Below are 21,674 nucleotides of genomic sequence, written 5' to 3' on the forward strand. Positions count from 1 at the left end.
CTTAACAAGGGACAACACTAACCCCACAATGCACAGTCACCTACCAGTGTTCTCAGCAAATAAACCAAAAGTCCTGGAAGAATACAACAGGACACACAGTTCACAGAACTGCCAAGTCAGCATTAGGATACTGTGGGTAGAACAGATCATGAATCTACAAACACTTACAACAGAATCTGGAGACAGGAGCCACAGGACTTGGTTTTCCTGTTCTCTAAAGGGGTTTTTAAGAGCTCTTAAATGTTTGTTGCAGCAGGCTAGACTTTGCACATCTCTGCTCTCCGCTATATGCCAGGTTCTTCACTTTTCTTAGGCATCCTTTCTTTCTTTTTTTTTTTACTTTTTTAATGTTTATTTATTTTTGAGACAGAGAGAGACAGAGCATGAACGGGGGAGGGTCAGAGAGAGGGAGACACAGAATCGGAAGCAGGCTCCAGGCTCTGAGCTGTCAGCACAGAGCCCGACGCGGGGCTAGAACTCACGGACTGCGGGATCATGACCTGAGCCGAAGTCGGATGCTTAACCAACTGAGCCACCCAGGTGCCCCTCTTAGGCATCCTTTCTAAATTCATAATCTCCACAGTCACTTTCTTTCAATGAGCACTTTAGGGACAGCAATTTCCAAATGTGCACCTCCATGTCCCTTGAGCTCTATAATTCCAGGTCTGGAGATTCTCCTTCCTCTCAGACTTTCTCTTCCTTCCTGGTACTAGTACAACCATTCACATAGATTGACCCCATGCCTCATTTCCCCTCATGTGCTGCACCACATGGGACGTGTGGGGGGGAACCATCCACGTTAAAGCGCTTGGCACAAAACCTGGCACAAAGCACAAGCTCAGTAAGCCTTACCCACTATCATCCTTATTCTCATGACCATTATGACTTTAGTCAAGTTAGGCAAATAGTGCATGGCTATACATAGCCCCTTCTTACCTATTTGAAGAGCCCAAAAATCAGGTAATAAAAAAACACGTTGAGCTTTTTTTGTACCTGAATTTCCCAAAACTATTTGGCTACAGAACCCTTCTGGAGGCACCTGGGTGGCTCAGCTGCTTGAGCATCTGACTCCTTAACTTTTCTTTTTTAACGTTTTATTTATTTTTGGGAGACAGAGTGTGAGAGGGGAAGGGGCAGAGAGACAGCGAGACACAGAATCCCAAGCAGGCTCCAGGCTCTCAGCTGTCAGCACAGAGCCCGAGAGCATCTGACTCTTGATTTTGGCTCAGGTCACAATCTCACGGTGCGTGGGTCGAGCCCCATGTTTGTGCTGACAGCACAGAGCCTGCTTGGGATTCTCTCTCTGTCCCTCCTCAACCCTCAAAATAAATAAGTTAACTAAAAAAAAAAAAAAAAAGAACCCTTCTGTTTACCTGACATAATCTGAAGATCACACTTGGAGGAGGGTTGCTGTCAGAGTGTAGACTATAATTTCCACCACATCCAAACTGTTACTGAAAACTTCCTGAGCAGCCTATTTATTTATTTGTTAAATGTTTATTTATCTATTTTTGAGAAAGAGAGAGAGAGCAAGTGAGCAGGGGAGGGGCAGAGAGAGAGACAGGGACAAAGGATCCAAAGCAGGCTCTGAGCTGACAGCAGGAAGCCTGATGTGGAGCTTGAACTCACAAAGCATGAGATCTTGGCCTGAGACAAGGTTGGATGCTTAACCAACAGAGCCATCCAGGTGCTCCCCTGCCAAGCCTATTTAAAATTTTTTTAACAATTATTTATTTTTGAGACAGAGAGAGAGAGACAAAGAGAGAGCAAGTGTGAGTGGGGGAGGGGCAGATAGAGAGAGAGAGAGAGAGAGAGAGAGAGAGAGAGAGAGAGAGAGGATATGAAGCTCTGTGCTGTGAGCCCTGAGCCTGATGCGGGCTCCAACTCACAACTGTGAGACCACAACCTGAGCCAAAATCAAGAGTCAGACACTTAATCGAATGAGCCACCCAGGCGCCCCCTTACCAGCCTATTTAAAATGGACCTCTCAGTGTCTTCTATTCTCTTCCCTCTCCCTTTTCTATTCTAGTCTAACCCACCCAATCCCACTTAAAACTGATGGCAATGAGTCTCAAGAAGGTATTGTGATTCACAAGAATAAACTTCAACTCTAGAAGGTAATTTAAGTAGCCTGCAGGACATCTTAGACAATGGGTACAGCAAACACAACTAATAGTGGGAGCCTACACATACCACCTTTGGACACGGATTTACCTGGACCCTTAACTGATAGGGGAAGAAAGCAAGCCTAATTTGGAAGGATCTGTACAGGTGAAAAAATGGATCTGTAGGCAGAGAAGAGAGTTAATCAATATTGGTCTAGAGTGTATTTTCCAGAGGCAGAGAGGAGGAATGTGAACAGGTTTTCAGAGGAGTCTCAAGGTCTCCGAGAACCTAAATAACGGTCCTTTGTCACCAGCTGACTTAGGGCTGCCCTGGATGCTAAAGGACAGTCCAGTGTCAGGCCTACTTTGAGTGTGATTTATTGGGAATGAAAAAAAAATAGTACAAGCCTAGAATTATGGTCTCGCCTTGCAAAAGCTATATATAATTTTCAATTTGCAGACTATAATTTTGAATCTAAGGAGAATAATCAAGTTAGATGAGACATACCCACATGGACCTTGCACAAACTGTTATTAGAGTAATTCCATTTGAACCATGTACTTCAAAGTTGCCAGATAATATCCTCCGGGGGGGGGCGGGGTGTCAAATAGGTCTGTGATACTTAAGGAAAAGGTTAAATGGTCTGTTTTCTTCTTGTGAGGAAGATGTCTTGGAACTATGGGGAGAATTATCACTTGGGTTCACAGCCAACATAGTGATTTTTAACACACTTCATAAACATTTCACACAATGACATTATGACAGAAGTTTTTAGGAGGTCTAGAACAAACACGAAGCCAGCCAACTAACAACTGAAGACTGGCTTAACCTAGTTTACTAACTACACTACCAGTTACTCAGCCATTAAAGAGTTCAAAACACTCATCCCCAGGCATGCTCAGACACCTAACAGCAATTTCCAACACATTTAGCTTCTATAATACTATGAAAATATACAATGTGTCTTTCAACCTGCTTACATCTATATTTTGAATCTTACTATATGGCCTCATAATTTTTGGAAATTAGGTTACTATGTATTTGGCCATGAATAACCAGTTATATTTTACAGATGGTTTGATAGGACACCACACAGTAGTCATTAAGAGTTAACAGGCTCACATTCAACACTGAAGTCTTGAGTCAATTCTGACACGATGTCTCATAAAAATTAATACTAAAGATGTGTGCAAGAAAATATTTTTACAGTGTGTTAAATATGTCAGTTCCAGAATTGTTTTCTGGTAGACCCTCAATCTGGATAAATGCCAGCTGACCTCACACTTATTTCCTTTAATTTGGTTCTCTAGCTATCACATTGCAAAACTGTAACACGAATTTAAAATTTTACTTTATTTTTATTTCGCTTGCCATGTCACTATTCTAAAAAGTCTACTTGAGCTAAATCCTTTGGATCTTCTCTGTCAATGTGATTAATTGCATCTCTTCTTCCTATGGCTATCAGATTATCAGGGCATTGTCTGGTCTTTTTTTTTTTTTTAATGTGTTTATTTATTCTGGTGGGGGGGCGGCGCAGAGAGAGAGTGAGGCAGAGGATCTGAAGTGGGCTCTGTGTGGACAGCAAAAACCCTGACACAGGGCTCCAACTCACAAACAGTGAGTTCATGACCTGAGTCAAAAAGGGACGCTTAACCTATTGAGCCACCCAGGTGCCCTAGGGCATTGTCTCATCTTCAAAATGATGTAATGTATTTCACAAAAGCTTTGAGGATATTACTTACGCTCTGTTGTTAAATAATATCTGTAAGTAGAGAAAACTAACACAAAACCCACATACAGAGCTGTTTGCAGGTATACACAATAATAACAGACCATAAAGTGGTATAATATCTGTGTTATACACAGGCTTATCATTGTTCATGTAAGCAATGGCACAGTACCCACAGGTGTGGCCAGGAATTTTATCCATGTGGAAGTAAACTAATATCTTATTGCTTATTCTTACTAACAACCTTGGACCAAGCCCTTACAGAGAAAATAAGAGGAACCATTGTGTTTAAGAAAGAAAGGCAATATCCAGATTGGATGCCATGTGTATCATTTACAGAGAAGGAGGCTGTCCAAGACGACAGTAACATCAATACGGATAATGTTTCTATATTAGTGACCAAAGTGATTTGTACCCAATGATATACCATTAAAATTTCTTTGTATATTTGTCATATGTGTATTACATATTTGGAATGTCATATGGACAGCTTAAAATCTGTGAGATCTTAATTCCAACCTTTTTTCTCTTTTTCTCCTCTTTCATTGGGAATTCAAATTGTTAATGGTTAGACTGATTCATGGGTATCTGATATTAGTAGCAAATTTTGTCCTAGGCTCAAAATTATGTTTCCACATTTTTTTTTTTTTTTTAAGAGTAAGAGCACTGGATAAAGAAGATGTGGGAGGTACACACACACACACACACACACACACAGGAATATTAAACAGCCATAAAAAGGATGAGATCTTGCCATCTACAACAACACAGATGTGCCTAGAGGGTAGCATGCTAAGTGAAATTAAATCAGACTGAGAAAGATGTATGATTTAACTTACATATGGAATCTAAACAACCAAACAAATGAATAAACAGACAAACAAAAAGCAGATACAGATCTATTAAACCTGCGAACAAACTGATGGATGCCAGAGGGGAGGTGGGTAGGAAGATGGGCAAAATGGAAGAAGGGGAGTGGGAGGTAGAGGCTTTCAGTTTCTGGATGAATAAGTCATAGGAATAAAAGTTACTGCATAGGGAGTGTAATCAATGATACTTATAGACTTGCATGGTGACAGATAGTAGCTAAGTTTGTGGTGAGCAAAGCATAATGTGTAGAGAAACTGAATCACTATGTCCTACACCTGAAACTAATGTAACATTGTGTGTCAAATATACTCAAATAAAATTTTTTAAAATTAAATCTCCCTTCCTTAGGGGCAAAAAAAGAGTGAGAGCATTGGAATTTTATTTAACTCTAGGTACCATGGTTTTGGCATTAGTAGATAAGACTAACGAAAGAGCAGCCATACAGTTTTTTTGGCCACTGTGCTTCCCAAGTCCCCAAAAGGAGCCATTTTTACTATTCGATTCTGTCTTTACTAGACAGGTCCTGCTACAGTTTGTGTTTGTTTCTATCCATTTGTTACTTTTTTTTTTTTAACCAGGTGCAATTTTGTGAAACGCGTTTGTAAAAAAACAAATTTTTTTTCCTGGTTGATAAAGCAGCTTTAATATAACCACAGAATGAGTGTTTATTTGCAAATACTCTGGAATTTCCCTCTCCTTTCTCAGGAGAGAGGAAACCACCACACTTCTTAGAAATTGTATAATTAAATGAGTGTAAGGATCAAAAATTGTTCATTTCAATGACTTGTTAACTTACAACACTGATTTACACTATCTTTATAGAACTGTGCAATAGGGCTTCAAATTGTTCTTCAACAACCTCAGCCTTTCCTCCAATCCAATATCTACTTCTTTCTGTAAGTTGGTGCATCCTAATTATAAATCACATCATTTACTTTCCTGAAGGTTATTTATAATAAATTTTACAATTTGCTTCTGTCAAATTCCATTAAAAGAAAAAGATCTGTTTTGGATATGGGCCCTTGGCAAATTACACTTTTTTTTAAAAAAAAGCATGCACTGAGTTTGACTGGGTGGGATTTATTCACAAAAAAGGCAGAACTGCAGCTATAGGAGCAAGGACTCCGGAGTCAGACTACTTGAAGGCCATTTACCAGTTGTGTGACCTTGGTAAGTCACTTCACTGCTCTGGGACACAAGTTCCTCATCAGTAAAGTGACAATCATATTAGTATCTGCCAAATAACGTCTTGTGTATCTAGGGAGAATTAAATGGTTGAAATGCATAACACTTTGAACAGCGTTATGTACATTTTGGCTATTGCTTGTTATTCAAGAAATATGTTTTAGCAAGCATCAAAAATATATTAGATAAAATGTGACAGATAAGAGGATGAATTACATATGCATATTCCTTCAAATAGCACACACACACCCACACACCCACACACCCACACACACACACACACACACACACCCTACACTAAAAGGTAGAGGATAAGTATTAGAAGAGAGAGACCGAGTTACAAAAAAACCCAGGGAAGGCAGCAGTTAACTCCCACTGATAGTATTGAGAAGGGGAAGGAATTTCAGGTGGGCCTTGAAGATGAGCTCTATTTCAGCACGTAAGTGTTGAGATTAACGTACTGGGAACAGCCAAAAGAGAGACGAAAGAGGCAAGTGCATAAATTAGTGTAAATTAGTCTTTCCGGTTGGAATTAAAGGTCAAAGAAGGTGCTTAATGAGGAGAATGTTTGTAGCACTACATGGTGAAGGCATCTTGAGGGCTAGGTTAGCAATACAGAATTATTTTATAGGAAATGAAAGCCATTTAAAATTTCTGAGAAAGAGGTGTGGCCTTATCAAAACAAAGCTTAATCTCAAAGGAAAGTAAATAGATTGGCGGAGAGACTGCTTCAGGCAAGGACACCGGTTAGGCAACTACTGCTGTGGTCAAAGGGGGAGATAATGAAGGCCTGAGGCAAGGGAACGGCAGAGGAGAGGCCACCACAAAGGAGAGGACACAAAAATGTTACCGAAATAGAATCTAGTCATACCCCCAAATCACAAACCAATGAGAAACTTCAAAATTATGCAGATATTAGGACTTTCCTGAAGATTCTAATTCCGTATGTCTGCAGGGAGACTCATTAAAGCATAATTTTTGAAAATCTGACTTTTTTTTTAAACTAGGCTCTGCACCCAACGTGGGGCTTGAACTCATAACCCTGGGCTCAACAGTAGCAGGCTCTACCGACTAAGCCCGCCAGGTGTCCCTCTGAAAGTCTAATTTTTTTTAACTTATTTTTTTAAAATGTTTATTTATTTTTGAGAGAGAGAGAGAGAGAGACAGCATGTGAGGGGGTAAGGGCAGACAGAGAGGGAGACACAGAATCCAAAGCAGAGTCCAGGCTATGAGCTGTCAGCACAGAGCTCGACGCAGGGCTCAAACTCACAAGCTGTGAGATCGTGACCCGAGCCGAAGTTGGTCGCTTATCTGACTGAGCCACCCAGGCACCCCTCTGAAAGTCTAATTTTGATAATTGGTCATATTTGACACCTATTGACCTAAAAGTCTATGACTGTGGAGTTAAAAGAAATTATACAGGCTTCAGTTAGGAAAATAAGAAAAGGATTAAAAGGAAGAAGAAAAGGAAGAAGAAAGAATAACATAGAGATCAGAGCAGTTGGGGAAGGCAGAAAAACAAAGCTGATGACAATTTTTGTACTTCCTGAGGACAAGATATTATTCTCAGAGAGAAGACAGGGAAGAAGTTGGGAAGAGAAGTTGGGCTCAAGCTGACAGATTTGAAAATTACCACTATGATAATGAAAAAGGCAAAAGCAATCCCTAGAAACCATTTATACTCCATAGTTGTGAATCTCAAGAAGAATGACGCATGGCCTGGGATTTCGCAGGAAAAAAAGAAGAGAGTATCATAAAAACCAAGGGAGATGAACTATATTCAGTTAAGTTGTGGTTATCAGTACTGATTTATGTGGAAGAGTGTAAGGATAAGGACAAGAGGAGAGAGGTCAGTAGACCTGGTATCCAAAGTTATATAGGTGATGAATGAAAGAGAATAAGCAATGTACTCTCAAGGCTTAGCAGTGAACAGAAGGTGAGGAGTACAGGCAGTAGTATTCTTCAAGAAACTGGTTGGTGAAGGAGAGAGTCAGGGAAGTAATGTGATAAGGCATTGTGGGTAACCTCTTTTATTTATTTATTTATTTATTTATTTATTTATTTATTTAAGAGACAGAACTGAGGGGAGGGGTAGAGAGAATCCCAAGCAGGTTCCATGCTGCCAGCACACAGCCTGATGTGGGGCTTGAACTCACAAACTGTGACATCATTACCTGATCCCAAACCAAGAGTTAGATGCTTCATAACAGACTGGGCCACCCAGACACCCCTAAGCTCTTTTAAGTCAGTGAAAAGTGATGCATGTTTTTAGATGGAGAGGAGAGACCCAGAGGAGAGGGAGATACTTAAGAGGTAAGGCAATTGTGGAAAATTTAATGAAGCAAGTTCTAAGAAAAGGAAAAACAGATAAAGGACACAATCCAGAAGGTTAGCTTTGGTGAAAATGAGTTACCTAAAATGGGAGGAAAGTGGCAAAGAAGGGAGGCAACAAAGATAAATGATCAGATAAAAATAAGGACAGGTTAGTGAGACAGCATCACGCTCTGTTCATACCTTGCAGAGAGTGAGAGTAGAAGATATTAAGCACAAAACTTAGAGGCAGTGAAATCTGTTTCAAAGATTACTTAAAGATCAATGAAAGATAATCCAAATGATTTTTGAGATGCAGAGGTGGCTCAGTTAAGGTTACTTACAATAAACTCGTTTCCACTGCAGAGTAGCACTAATTGGTTAATAACAAGGAGACAAGTGTGTGGCATAGACTGGACCAGTGATGGGCAAAATTGCTCAAGGAGGGAGCCAAATTGGTGAGGAAATCAAAAGTGCCAGTGAAAAAATTCTTGGGACTGTCCTATCACAAGGTTGAGGGAAGGGAGGTCACAGTGAGAATGAAGAACAAGTAGGAGCAAAGAACTGGGAGAGAGAGACAGAAGTTGTGTTCAGAGGTGGAAAGGGAGATTGTGGACTAGGAAAGGAGGCTATCATGAGGGATGGCAACCACAGCACCATGAAAAGGAAAAGGAAGGCTAAGCAAAAAGCATAGATTTAAACATAGGGGGGCGCCTGGGTGGCACAGTCGGTTAAGCGTCCGACTTCAGCTCAGGTCATGATCTCTTGAGTTCAAGCCCCACATCGGGCTCTGTGCTGACAGCTCAGAGCCTGGAGCCTGTTTCGGATTCTGTGTCTCCCTCTCTCTCTGACCCTCCCCCATTCATGCTCTGTCTCTCTCTGTCTCAAAAATAAATAAATGGTAAAAAAAAAAAAAAAAAAAAAAAAAATTTAAACATAGGAAAATGTGTTACCCAGGGACATAGTAACCTTACATAAGAGCAAAAATATATTTGACATCCTAGTAAATTGGAAGGAGTGGCCTCTTGTAACTGGTTGTAAGGAAAGTGATCTTTTATGGTAAGGTAACTGAAAAAGTACTTGTGTGAAAGGATGAGACCGAGTTTATTACTGCTTTCTGGCCCAATGAAACCCAAACTTCTCTTTTGATATGGTAATGGGGTACTTTTCTGAAAAGAAACCACTTATAAAGATGCCATTTTCAACTTCCTGGGTTTTATAATATGCAAACTATTAAGTACAGCATTATGATCACAGACATTGTGCCAATTATACCTTCTTTTTTAAAGTTTATTTATTTTGAGAGAGAGAGAGAAAGAGAGAGAGCGTGTGGAATGTGAATGGGGGAGGAGCAAAGACAGAAGAAGCAAGAGAATCCCAAGCAGGCTCAGCACTGTCAGCGCACAGCCTAACATGGGGCTCGATCCCACAAACTGTGAAATCATGACCTGAGCCAAAATCAAGTCAAATGCTTAACCAACTGAGCCAGCCAGGCACTCCACCAACTATACATTTTAAAAGAAGTTTACAATGCAGTTGAATTCCCCAGATTACCCATCCCTACTTCGTATTTCCCTAATTTTATCAGCCCTATTTTCCTTTATTTCTGGATCTCCTCTTTAATATCATACCAGTTGATTAATGTGGGATCCTGTAACCATATGTATTTTAAAGACCTATGTAGATATGGAATAATAAATTGGAACTTTTTCTAAATAATGAGAATGGCAATAAACAATACATAGAAAAAGCTGCAAATCAAGAATGGAATTTACAGTTAAGAATTTGGGATTTGGCCGACTAGAGAGACTCAGGTGTATTACAGGATCACCACGTTAACACTGACTGAGGTGGCTCATAGAGCAGGTCAATGGGGAATATAATGTTCTCGATGCCATAAATAATCCAAGATCAAACAGCCTTGAAAACTGATTTTTATATTCTCTAGTAGAGTTTTATATATGTTTTTGGCAACTGTCTGAATACAAATTTGAGAGAGACACATTAAAAAAAAATAAGAAATTGTATTTTCATCAGCCAACAGTTAAATGGAAGACTTCAGTCATCCATTAAAAAAAAAAAAAAAGAATGTGCTGTTAGATCAAAGCAATAAACATGAATAACTGTTTTATGTAGCTTTCAAAGGAGAAGAAAGAAATGCGTCATTGGTAATTTTTCCAGGATAAATAAAGAAGGATTTGAGGAGAGGGGGAAGTCCTTTAAAAAGAGAAGTGTGCCAGGAAAATTAAAATGTAACTTTTTATTTATTTGGAGAAAAACTGCCAAGGAAATATATGGGAAACTCATTTAGCCTATGTATAAAAATTATAAACAATTGGGAAAGTTTCACTGATTCTCTGGGTCAAACTGAGGCATGGCAATGCTATGGGTTTGTCAGTAAGAGATGCCAACCACACTGAAGGTCAAAGAGTATGCAATGCATCTAAGCAACAATGCCACTGTGACATTCTTAGACACTGACCATATGAATACCACACTGACCATATCTTCCAGCGATACCCAGCCTGTTCATGATGTGCATCCAGAGGGAAATTCATTTCGATGCAATTCCCTCTCTTCCTTGATCACCAAAACTGATGAACTCAGCAAGTGACCTTCCTTGGTCACCAAAACTGATGAACTCAGCAAGTGACAGTGAATTCAGTCGTGTTAAGTCCGGATTTACCAGGAATCACATCACTTTTAGGCAACAGCACTAGTGAAGTATGGCTGGAGTAAATCAAGAGTTTTTGCGGAGAAGTAGTGGAATTTTCCCTTTTTTAAAAAATATTTTGAAAGTTTATTTATTTTGAGAGAGGGAGAGAGAGCATGATTGGGGGAGGGGGAGGGACAGAGAGAGAGGGAGAGAGAATCCCAGGAAGGCTCCATGTTGTCAGTGCAGAGCCCAATGTGGGGCTCGAACTCACAAACTGTGAGACCATGATGTGAGCGAAACCGAGTCAAAAGTTTAACCCAATGAGCCACCTGGGCGCCTCTGGAATTTTCCTTTTATCCTATAGTCTAAAAATTGCTATTGGATGATTTAAATGATGTGATCAATTTTCACTTTTTAGATTGTTCAGTGCAGAACGGGGACAGATAAGAATTAAGAATATCAGTCTCAAAACAGTTGCAATTGTCTAAGTAAAAGATGATGAGGGATATAACCCAGGTACTATGGACTAAATTATGTCCCTCCAAAAGTTGTATGTTGAAGCCCTAACCCTCAATGTAATGGTATTTGGAGATGAGGACTTTGAGGGGGTAATTAAGTCATGAGGGTAGAACTTTTGTGATGGGGTTAGTGTGCTTGGGAGATGAACTAACTCTCTTTCTTCATGTGAAGACACAGCAAAAAGATCGCCATGGTAAGCCAGGCAGAGGGCTTTCATTAGGAGCAGAATTGGCCAGCACCCAGACTGTGGGACTTTTCAGCCTCTAGAACCATGAGGAATAAATTTCTCTTGGTTAAGCCACATAGTCTATGATATTTTGTTATGGCAGCCTGAGCTAATACACCAGGCATAACCATGAAGAAAAAAAAAGGAGGCATATTTGAAAGACATTTAAAAAAACATGTAGGACAAAGGAGTTACATATCCAACTGTATTCCATATTAATTACATATTGAAAGAGTTGTTATGGTAATAAAAATACCAACATATATTGAATGCTTAATATGTTTCAGAGAGTACACTAACGACTTTATATGGGGGCACCTGGGTGGCTCAGTCAGGTGAGCGTCTGACTTTTGATTTTGGCTCAGGTCATGATCCCAGAATCACGGGATGAAGCCCTGTATCAGGCTCCACGATGAGCTAAGTATAGCGTCTATTTAAGATTCTCTCTCTCTCTCCCTCTGCTCCTCTCCTCTGCTCTCATGATCTTTCTCTCTCTCTCAAAATTAAAAAAAAAAGGGAGCAGTGTTTCTTGGAAATTAGAAATTGAAGGAACAATCTGCCAGACCAGATCACTTCAAAGTCGTTCCGGGGAATGGAGTCTAATAATTTTATGGGCTTGTGTTTTCTAGGTTTAATTTAATGTTTACATGTTTTTCTCAATGGAACATTAAAAACATTTTTTAAATATTTATTTTTGAGAGAGAGAGAGAGAGACAGAGACAGAACACCAGTGAGGGAAGGGAAGAGAGAGATAGAGACACAATCTGAAGCAGGCTCCGGGCTCTGAGCTGTCAGCACAGGGCCCGACACAGGGCTTGAACCCACGAACCATGAGATCATGACCTGAGCCGAAGTCAGACGCTTAACTGACTGAGCCACCCAGGTGCCCCTCAATGAAACATTTTTTAAAGTAATCTCTGCACCCAACGTGTGGCTTGAGCACAGACCCCAAGATCAAGAGTCGTATGCTCTACTCATTGAGCCAGACAGGTACCTCTCAATGAAACTTTTTTTTTCCTAAAGATTTTATTTTTAGGTAATCTCTACATCCAATGTGGGGCTTGAATTTACAACCCTGAGATCGAGAGTTGCATTCTCCACTGACTGAGCCAGCCAGGTGCCCTACAATGAAACTTTTGATACCAAAATGGGAAGGGGTGAAATGCTAGCATTAGCAGTAACGGCATCTCTGGAGACCTTGAGAGTTCTAATCGCAACTGCACAATTTAAGAGCTTTATAACTTGGACAGTTTTCTAAGCTTCTCATTTCCTTGTCTGATTGCAAGAATAAGAATACCTGCTTCATAGGATTCTTGTAAAAATTGAGATAATATATACAAAATGCTTAGCTCAGTGTCTAGCATGGTGAGCTTTAATTGGCACTGGTGCTGAGGATGATTATGATCACCAGGGCATAATTCATACCTGCTACTTATATGTAGGTCAGCTCTTACTGTTCTTCCAACCTTATCTTATCTCTGCTCACTGCTCTCTTCCACCTAGAAAACATATGCAAATTGAACAGTTTGATACTGAAATAGCCTCAGTAGAGAACTGCCCTTATCCTCCTAGTATTCAAGGAGACTAGGTAAAGGGCAGTTCACTGAGATAAAGATATTAAGAAAACTTGACTTCTAGAAAGACCCAGCTCTGCTACAAATCATCAGTCCATTTTCTCCTTTGGTTACATGTGTAAATCAAGAGTTCAAACAGAAATTTAAGCTCTCAACTCTATCATTTTATTTTTTTACTTTTAAATCTTTATCTATCTATCTATCTATCTATCTATCTATCTATCTATCTATCTATCTATCTATCTAAGAGAGAGAGCCTGTGTGGTGAGAAAGAGGCAGAGGGGATTTTAAGCAGGCTCCACACCCAGTGGGGAGACCCATGTGGGGCTCGATCTCATGACCATGAAATCATGACCATGAGATCACGACCTGAGCTGAAATCAAGTGTCAGATGCTTAACCGACTAAGCTACCCAGGGAGCCCTTTATTTCTTACTTTTTATGCGGATATCCTAAGCCTTAGGAAACTAACTCCTGATGTTATTGTTCTAGTTTTTTAAAAGCATTATCAAAGCCTGCAGAAAACATTCAGTGACTACACATCATCTTTCAGATTCAAAGATTTCTAATTTGAATCCTTGAAGACTGAGGTCATAGATATAAACTACACAGAGAAGGAGCATCCACAATGTTTCTTTAATCTTTTGGATTTTCCCTACCACTACTGGCAAATGTGGGAAGAATGAACTGTGCTCACAAAGCTTTTTCTAGCTCAAATGGAAGAGCTGTTTCCTGTGTAGTGAGACGCTCTGGGGTTTCCCTTAGGTCCCCAGGAACTGTTTTTTTATTTTCTTTTCAGCACTGGACCTGGGAGTAGACTGCAGACAAACAGCTTACTGCCAAGGATGTGTGAAACCTGTTATATTGGTCATTCTGGATCTTATTTAAGCACATACTGTCACTAGGTAAGACTATTTTTACTTTGCTTTAGTGGAAGCCTTAATTTTGCTTTAGGAAAAAAAAAATATATATATATATATATTTTTTTCACATTTATAAACCATGTATGTTTCTGCAAGCAATAAAATTTGAAGTGACAGTGACATACTTAGAATTCTGATGTGAGGATAATAAGGATACCAGAACCCGAGTGTTTCAGCTATTGATTCCTCCGTGATAAACCACTACAAAATCTAGTGGCTTAAAACAGTTCATTATTTCTCACAGTCCTACAATCTGGGCTGGGCAGTTTTTCTGCTCTGTGTGGTGTCTCCTCAGGCTGGAAACTACAAGAAGGCATCTTCACTTACATGTCTGGAATCAGAGCCGGGATGCCTGAAACAACTTGCCAAGCATGTCTATTCACATGGCTGCTCCGCAAGACTAGCTTGGGGTTCCTAACGCCATGGTGGTCTCAGAGTAATTGGACTTCTGGTGGCTGACTTCCAAGAGGAAGGAAGCTGAAAGTGCTAGTCTTCTTAAAGGCTAGGCCCATTATGGGACGGCCTCACTGCCATCATATTATACTAGTCCAAGCAAGTCCAAAGCCAGTCCAGATTTAAAGGGAGGGGAAAGGCTCTACTGCTTTATGTGAAGAGTAGCACATATGCAAAGGGAGGGAAATAACTGATGGCGGCCATCTCTGGAGAATACCATACACAGTGTATTGCATTTACCAGGAGCTCTTTCCTTTTCTTCTTTTTCCTTTGGATTTCATTGGGTTTCTTGAAACTCCTTTTGGAATTTTCAAAATGTCCAGAGAGAAAAGAAAATCACTCAACTTTAGGGTGTATGGGATGATACATTAATTATATCATATAGTAATAACAACCAATTATATATTAATAATAATTTATATATTAATGTAATGAATAGTATATATTAACTAATTATTATATATTGATATGATATATACTATTATATATTATATTCATTATAACAACTTTTCAATGATTTTCATAATTGCAATGGAATCTTTATTTATTTTACTACTGTTGTTCACCCTAAGTATGAGGAAATGGAGTTTCAGAAAAAAAAAAATTGAAGCATTCATCCTCAAATATGCTCCCAAGTAGAGAAGTAGTCATTATAGTTCCAGAGATGCCACACACATCAGATTTATGCTATCCACAGGTAGCTGGATCAAGCCACCTTTATGTAACATATTGAAACATACGTGGGATTTTTATAAGAAAGGGATTTGTAACCACCTACTTCCTCTTTTTATTCAAATTAATTTTCCTTCCCTGATCCATGAATCATTCTTCACATTGGAATTGGATGATGATTCAGAAAGAACCAGTAAATTCTAATGAGCCTAAAAGGAGAGACAAGCTTATCACTGCCAGAGATCAAAACCAAACCCTAAAATTATAGGCTTTGTTTAAAACGCTGTTTCAGACATTGAAATTTAGTTCAGGGAACATACCTTTTTCCTGACTCATTCTCACTGCACACTCACCCCACTAAAGGGAGGAGGAGAGGGCCAGTGATTCTCATTAGGAGCCACTGACCTTCGAAAATTTGGTTCACAGCGGTCTGGCAGCAAAAGGGCCACAAAATGCCAAGCTGTAAGCACTGCCCCAGACCACACTCAGAAAGGGAAGGGATGGACTGTAGCCGTTTTTGGGAGACTACAGCACAAAGTGTATTGTATTCACTGGCAACTCCTTCTCTGTTCCTCTTTCCTTTAGATTTCCTTGAGTTTATCTGCACTCTGAAATAAAGGGCTATCAGGAGCAAAAAACGCACTCAGAACACAAAGTGTAAAGGGACTGATCCTTAGTAATCATAACCAAATGCAGTAGATTGACCTAAACCTGCTCCAGTTGTCCGATACATCTAATCTGCATAAGAGTGATTAGTTTGGAGAACAGTTCTATAGAATATAGAAGACTCCAGGCCTAAAAAACCGACTGCTGCCAACTCTTTAGGTAGTCAAAGAGGTCTGATGCTGGAGTTAACTTATCACATCTGTTTACCAAACCTAAAACTCTACAGTAAGTAAATAATCACAGCCATCACATTTACTTGAACACAAAACCCAGCTTGGCTGTAAGGAAACTACAAATTGACCTTTCCTTCTCATAATGCATCTTACTCATTGTTAAAAGTGATTTCAACTCTTGATTCACTACTTGAAAATACATTTCTCATGCTGCTATCTAATATATCTATAAATGCTCATCCAGTTAAAGAACGCAAGGCAAAATATACCTAAACTATAAACCATCAGATCAGAGGTGCTTCGGGAAAAAAGGCTGCTTTTGTAGATGCTTGGAATTGCAGAACCAAGCTGGATATGCTTCAGACTAATTAGAACTGCCTTCCTCCTCAGGCATTAGTGTACATGGGGTGTAAAAAGTGCAGGTTTCTCAGAGAGAAGCAGAGAAGAGCTTGTGTGCTGCTTTTAGAGCTCAGGTTTGCAGCGAGCTTAGTGGCATGTGTTTGCAAGGTGGCATCTGAACTCCTGTGTGGGGCTGGTGCTGCTCATAACAGTACCGAATATGAGGAGCGAAGAAAAGGTGCTCATTCTCCAGTTTTTCAAAAATACAGACATGGGAGCTTTCAAAATGTACTTTATATTTTGCTAATATACTAGACTTCTCAGCATTCTCTCACCTCCCCCCGCCCTGCTTTTTACAATGTGTTTACCTTATGTGTAATTGTGTTCATTTTTTTCAATTCTGAAAAAGTCTCAAGCATTATCTCTTCAAATCTTCTTTTTCTCCATTCCCTATATTCTTGTCTTTTGTGAGGTGTTCTCATACCTCTTAGCTTAGTTTTCATATTTTCTCTTTTTTGCACATGACCTCGGTGAATTCCTCAATCCTACCATCAGATGCTAATTCATTCCTCTTCTCTGTTACTCATCTAGGTTTACCTCAAATGTCAAGATATTTCAATATTTCAAAGAGCATATTTTTCATTGCCAAGATTTCTGAAATTATTTCATTTTCATATTTGCCTATTTTTATATTGTTTATATCTATTTTTGTTTTTCATGTTTAAATGTTTTTAGTGGATATATGTTTCTTTATATCAGGGGTCAGCTGTTCAACTTTTTCTGTAAATGGTCAGATATTAAATATGTTAGGGTTTGTAGGCCACACGGTCTCCGTTGCAGCAACATATACTCAACTCTGCATTGTGAGAGCAGCATAGGATCTATGCAAACAAATGGGTGTGGCTCAGTTCCAAACAAAATTTACTTAAAAAACAGGTCACTGTAGCCATTTTGGAAAATTGTTTATTTATTTAAATGTTTATTTATTTTTGAAGAGAGAGAGAAAGAGAGGGCACATGCACGCATGCATACGCACATGTGTGAGTGTGGGGGGGGGGGGGGGCAGAGAGAGAGAAGCTCAAGCAGGCTCTACAGGGTCGGTGCAGAGCCTGAGGGGCTCGATCCCATGAACCATGGGATCATGACCTGAGCCAAAATCAAGAGTTGGATGCTTAAGAGACTGAGCTACCCAGGCACCTCCACTTCGGCAAATACTTTGGCAGTTCTTCAAAATGTGAAACAGAGCTGCCATATGACCCAGCAGTTCTACTTCTAGGTATATACCCATGAGGAATGAAAACCTATGTTAATATAAAAACTTGTATATGAATGTCCACAGCAGCGTTCTTAATAGCCCAAAGGTGAAAACAACCCAAATGTCCATCAACTGATGAATGGAAGATGAAAATGTGGTGTATCTATACACTGGCATATTATTTGTCAAAAAACCAAACCAAAACAAAACAACCAAAAAACTAAGCGGTGCTACATGCTATAACATATATGAACTTTGAAACCATGATGCTAATGAAGGATGCTAGACACAAAAGACCACATCTTCTATGACCCAGTTACAGGAAGTGTCCAGAACAGACACATTTCTAGAGATAGAAGGTAGGGCTCAGGGAAGTGTAGAAAGAGGAATGCCTGCTAATGGATACGGGGTTTCTTTTTGAGGTGATGAAAATGTTCTAAAATTAGATTATGGTGATAGTTACACAACTATATAAATACACTAAAGACCACTGAAATGTAAATTTAAACAGATGAACTTTTGCAGGTAAATTAGATCTCCATGAAGCTACTAGAGAATAGATGAAATGGGGAAAAGTGAGTGGCCAGCAGGGCCACAGTTTGATGATTCCTGCTCTATATTTTCAGGGATCCTAATTTACTTATCAAACTTATTTATAGTTTATTCTATATGTAAACTTCTTTTCTGGCTTAAATTCATCTTTTTGATTGCTGATTTTAAAGGCTATCTGTTGGTTTTTTTCCAATGTCTGAAACATTTATACTTCAGCTAATCTTGAGTAGAAAACATTTGTTCCTTTGCTTACTCTCTTTGTCTGTCTGTGTTTTTCTAATGATTTTATGGTTGCCTCCACTCAGCTCTCCTATCCAAGGGGAACTAGTTTTGTGTCTTGGGCCTCCAGCCCCTATAGTGACATGTGGATATGATAGCAATATAGTCTGTAAACTCTGGAAAACTGGGCCAGGTACTAGATCACATGCTTTGTCTGCCTTCTCCTTGGCCTCCCAAATTCCTGTAACCCAAAGCCCAAGCTACTGTGGCAGGTGTTTCATGCAAGTGCTACTGCTCCAGTCTACCTGCCTTGGGTGAAATATTTTAGCTCCTAATTCACTCCCCCATCAGTGGAGATACTCCCACATCCACTGGCTTGTGGACCCAGAAAACCTTGGGTCCATGGCTTCAGCCCAGTTTACTACTTTGTGTTCCTGTTCTATTTCTGACCCAAAGACATGTCCCTGTAAAAAATATTTTCTCTTGTTATATCCTGTCTGTACGTCCCAGGTGAGGGCTTCTATGGAGTAGGGCAGAGGGCAATAAATGAATTTACAGTGCCATCCTGACTGGACACTCTTCGGGTCAATGCAAAGGAATTTTAGCCAAAAGATTCAAACAGTATCAAATGCTCCTTGGTTGAGAAGGCATTTTCTTTTTCTTCTAGAAATTTTGAATTTGAATTAAGTGGAACGTATTCAAATGGAGGTGGTACAGTACATTGCAAGTAAAATATAAAAGATCATACCAGCAGTCAAAGCTGAATGCATATTTTAGGGAATCACAGAAGTCAAGAAAAAAATTACAGTCCCAGTGATAATAACTTTCAAAGGGATACCTACAATGAGATCAATGAGGTAAATCCTTTAATTTTTACTTTTGATTATATAACAGATTCCTCTTCTTTTTAATGCTATATTTAGCTTAAAGATCCATACCTAAAAGATTTTATGGTACATTTATGATTATTAATTTATTCATTTAGTCAACAAATATTAACTATGCTCCTGCTATCTACAAGCAATTTACAAGACTGTACTGATACAGATAGAGATGAATAATAAATGGTCCTTGCTCTCCAGGAATTCATCATTTATTAAGGAAATCAACCACACACACCAAAAGAAGTCACCATCTCATTCTAAGATAAGTGCTATAATGGCTATGGGGACAACGAGCTTTAAAGGCAGAGATAGGGAAATGAGCAATTCTTATTTGATGTGGTTCTGTGAAGAGGCAACTGCAAAGGCTTCGGAGAAGAGGTCACATGTTGGGAACTTTTAGAAAAAAATTTTTTTAAGTTTATTCATTTTTGAGAGAGAGAAAGAGAGAGAATGACAGAGTGTGTGGGGGAGGGGCAGAGAGAGAGGGGGAGAAAGGATCCCAAGAAGGCTCTGCAATGTCACGAACTGTGAACTATGAAATCACGAACTGTTGAGATCATGACCTGAGCGGAAGTCAGATGCTTAACCGATTATGCCACCCAGGCACCTCAAACTTAGTAGTACCTTCTTGGAAGGGAGGGTCTAGGGGAATTCACTTGTGCTTATCTAGCATACTATTTTTACTGAAATGATGGGTTTATTTTGGACAGTTTTAGGGAGCTAATGAAGATTATGGGAGGATAATAAATGTCTTCCACCTCTCTCTCATCCACATTTTCTCATATTACTTACTACACACATGAGTTTTGTCAGCTATTGATGAAGAGTGCAGAGCAGAGGTCTCCTTACATGACCAAAGATGACAGTATCAGGTAATTTTAGGAAGGAGAAAATACATGGGATGGTCAGAAGGCAGGATAAATATTAAGCAACTTGGGGATGAAAAGATGGCCTGGTGCGTGGACTATAGGAACTCCTGTATTGTAGGCTAAAGAGACTGGACTTCTCTCAGGCAACGAGAGAGAACAACAAGTGACTGTAATGCTGGAGTCAGGGAACCTACTTTACAGTTCTGAAATATACACATCTGAGAAGACGAGATAGGGAAGAAAAAGACTACAACTAGTGGCCAGTCAGGAAAATACTGTAAGAGTCCAAGTGTGAAATAATGACTATTAGACTGAATTGACATGGGAATAGGGGAATTAGAATTATAATAGTATTTTTATTTGAAAAGCTACAACAGAACAATGCTTCTATTAATATTTCATTGCACGAGAGGTTTCCCTAGTTGAGAAACAAGTATGCTGAAGCTTTTAGCATTATGTTTAATGCTTGAGGGCTATGTTTTTCAGATAATTGGAGTATTATTATCTACTGTATCCATGATGGATCATGTCCAAAAGGCAGTTAGCCATGAAAAAGAATTAACTCATTAGGTTAGGCCCTTATGTTATCACTGTTGAAAACATGCAAACACTAGCACTTTTATATCATATAGAAAACAAAACAAATCTTATCATTTGGGAAAAGAAAACAAACTTTCTGTTCTGAAGAGAATATTAATTTTACTAAAATGAATCCCAAGTTGAAAAAAAGCACAGTTTCTGGATAAATCCTATGCCCCATGAAAAAGTAGGATTTCTACATTGAATATTACTTCTTCTATTAAAAAGTTAAGATTAATCATAATGTTATATAAAATTTCAGCCCACACAATGACTGCATGCTAAATGGGAAAGGGGAGACAAGAGCTGGCTAGAAACAGCTACCCTACAAACTACCTCACAAACTAACATCAAGAAGTTCCTTCTCTTTATATCATGAGGAAATCTTTTCATGTGTTCCCTCATCCATTTCAGGAACTAGAAGTCTCTTCATACATTAGAGGGTCTCCTTTTCTCATCCTGTGACAATTTCTGTTGAGCTGATAATAATGTATTAGATACTATTCAAGGGACTTTGTATATGGTAACTTGCTTAAACCTTGGAAAGCACTTAAAATGTGAAGAATTCCTCTTACTCATTTGGCTTTAGATCTGTAAAAATTCAGAAAAGAGGAGACTTTTTCATTGGCCTAAGAGGGTTCCCCCATCCCCAGATCACAAGATTCTCTCTAATATCCCCATCACTGACACCAATTTAGAGAGAATTTTCTCTATGAAGGTGTATGGTTACTGTTCCTAGTTAAGAAAATTCCTAAGAGACTCTAATCTAACAACAACAACAACAAAAAAGAATCAGGTCATAAAAACCTGTGTTAAGTATGATTCAAAGGGAAAAAATGAGCTGCAGTGAAAGCCAACTTGCGCTGGAAAGACTTGCGCTCTTAAGTAACCAGACATGTGTAGCCAGTTACGAAGC

General features: G+C 39.3%; 1 protein-coding gene across 2 annotated transcripts in view; it reads right to left on the minus strand.

The window, feature by feature from the left end:
* The window catches only part of ADGRV1 (adhesion G protein-coupled receptor V1), a 565,435-nt gene that overhangs the window by 77,496 nt on the left and 466,265 nt on the right, over positions 1 to 21,674 (minus strand). The gene's annotated exons all lie outside the window — the stretch shown is intronic.

Source organism: Panthera onca, chromosome A1 (assembly GCF_046562875.1).
Source record: "Panthera onca isolate mPanOnc1 chromosome A1, mPanOnc1 haplotype 2, whole genome shotgun sequence".
Classification (NCBI taxonomy): domain Eukaryota; kingdom Metazoa; phylum Chordata; class Mammalia; order Carnivora; family Felidae; genus Panthera; species Panthera onca.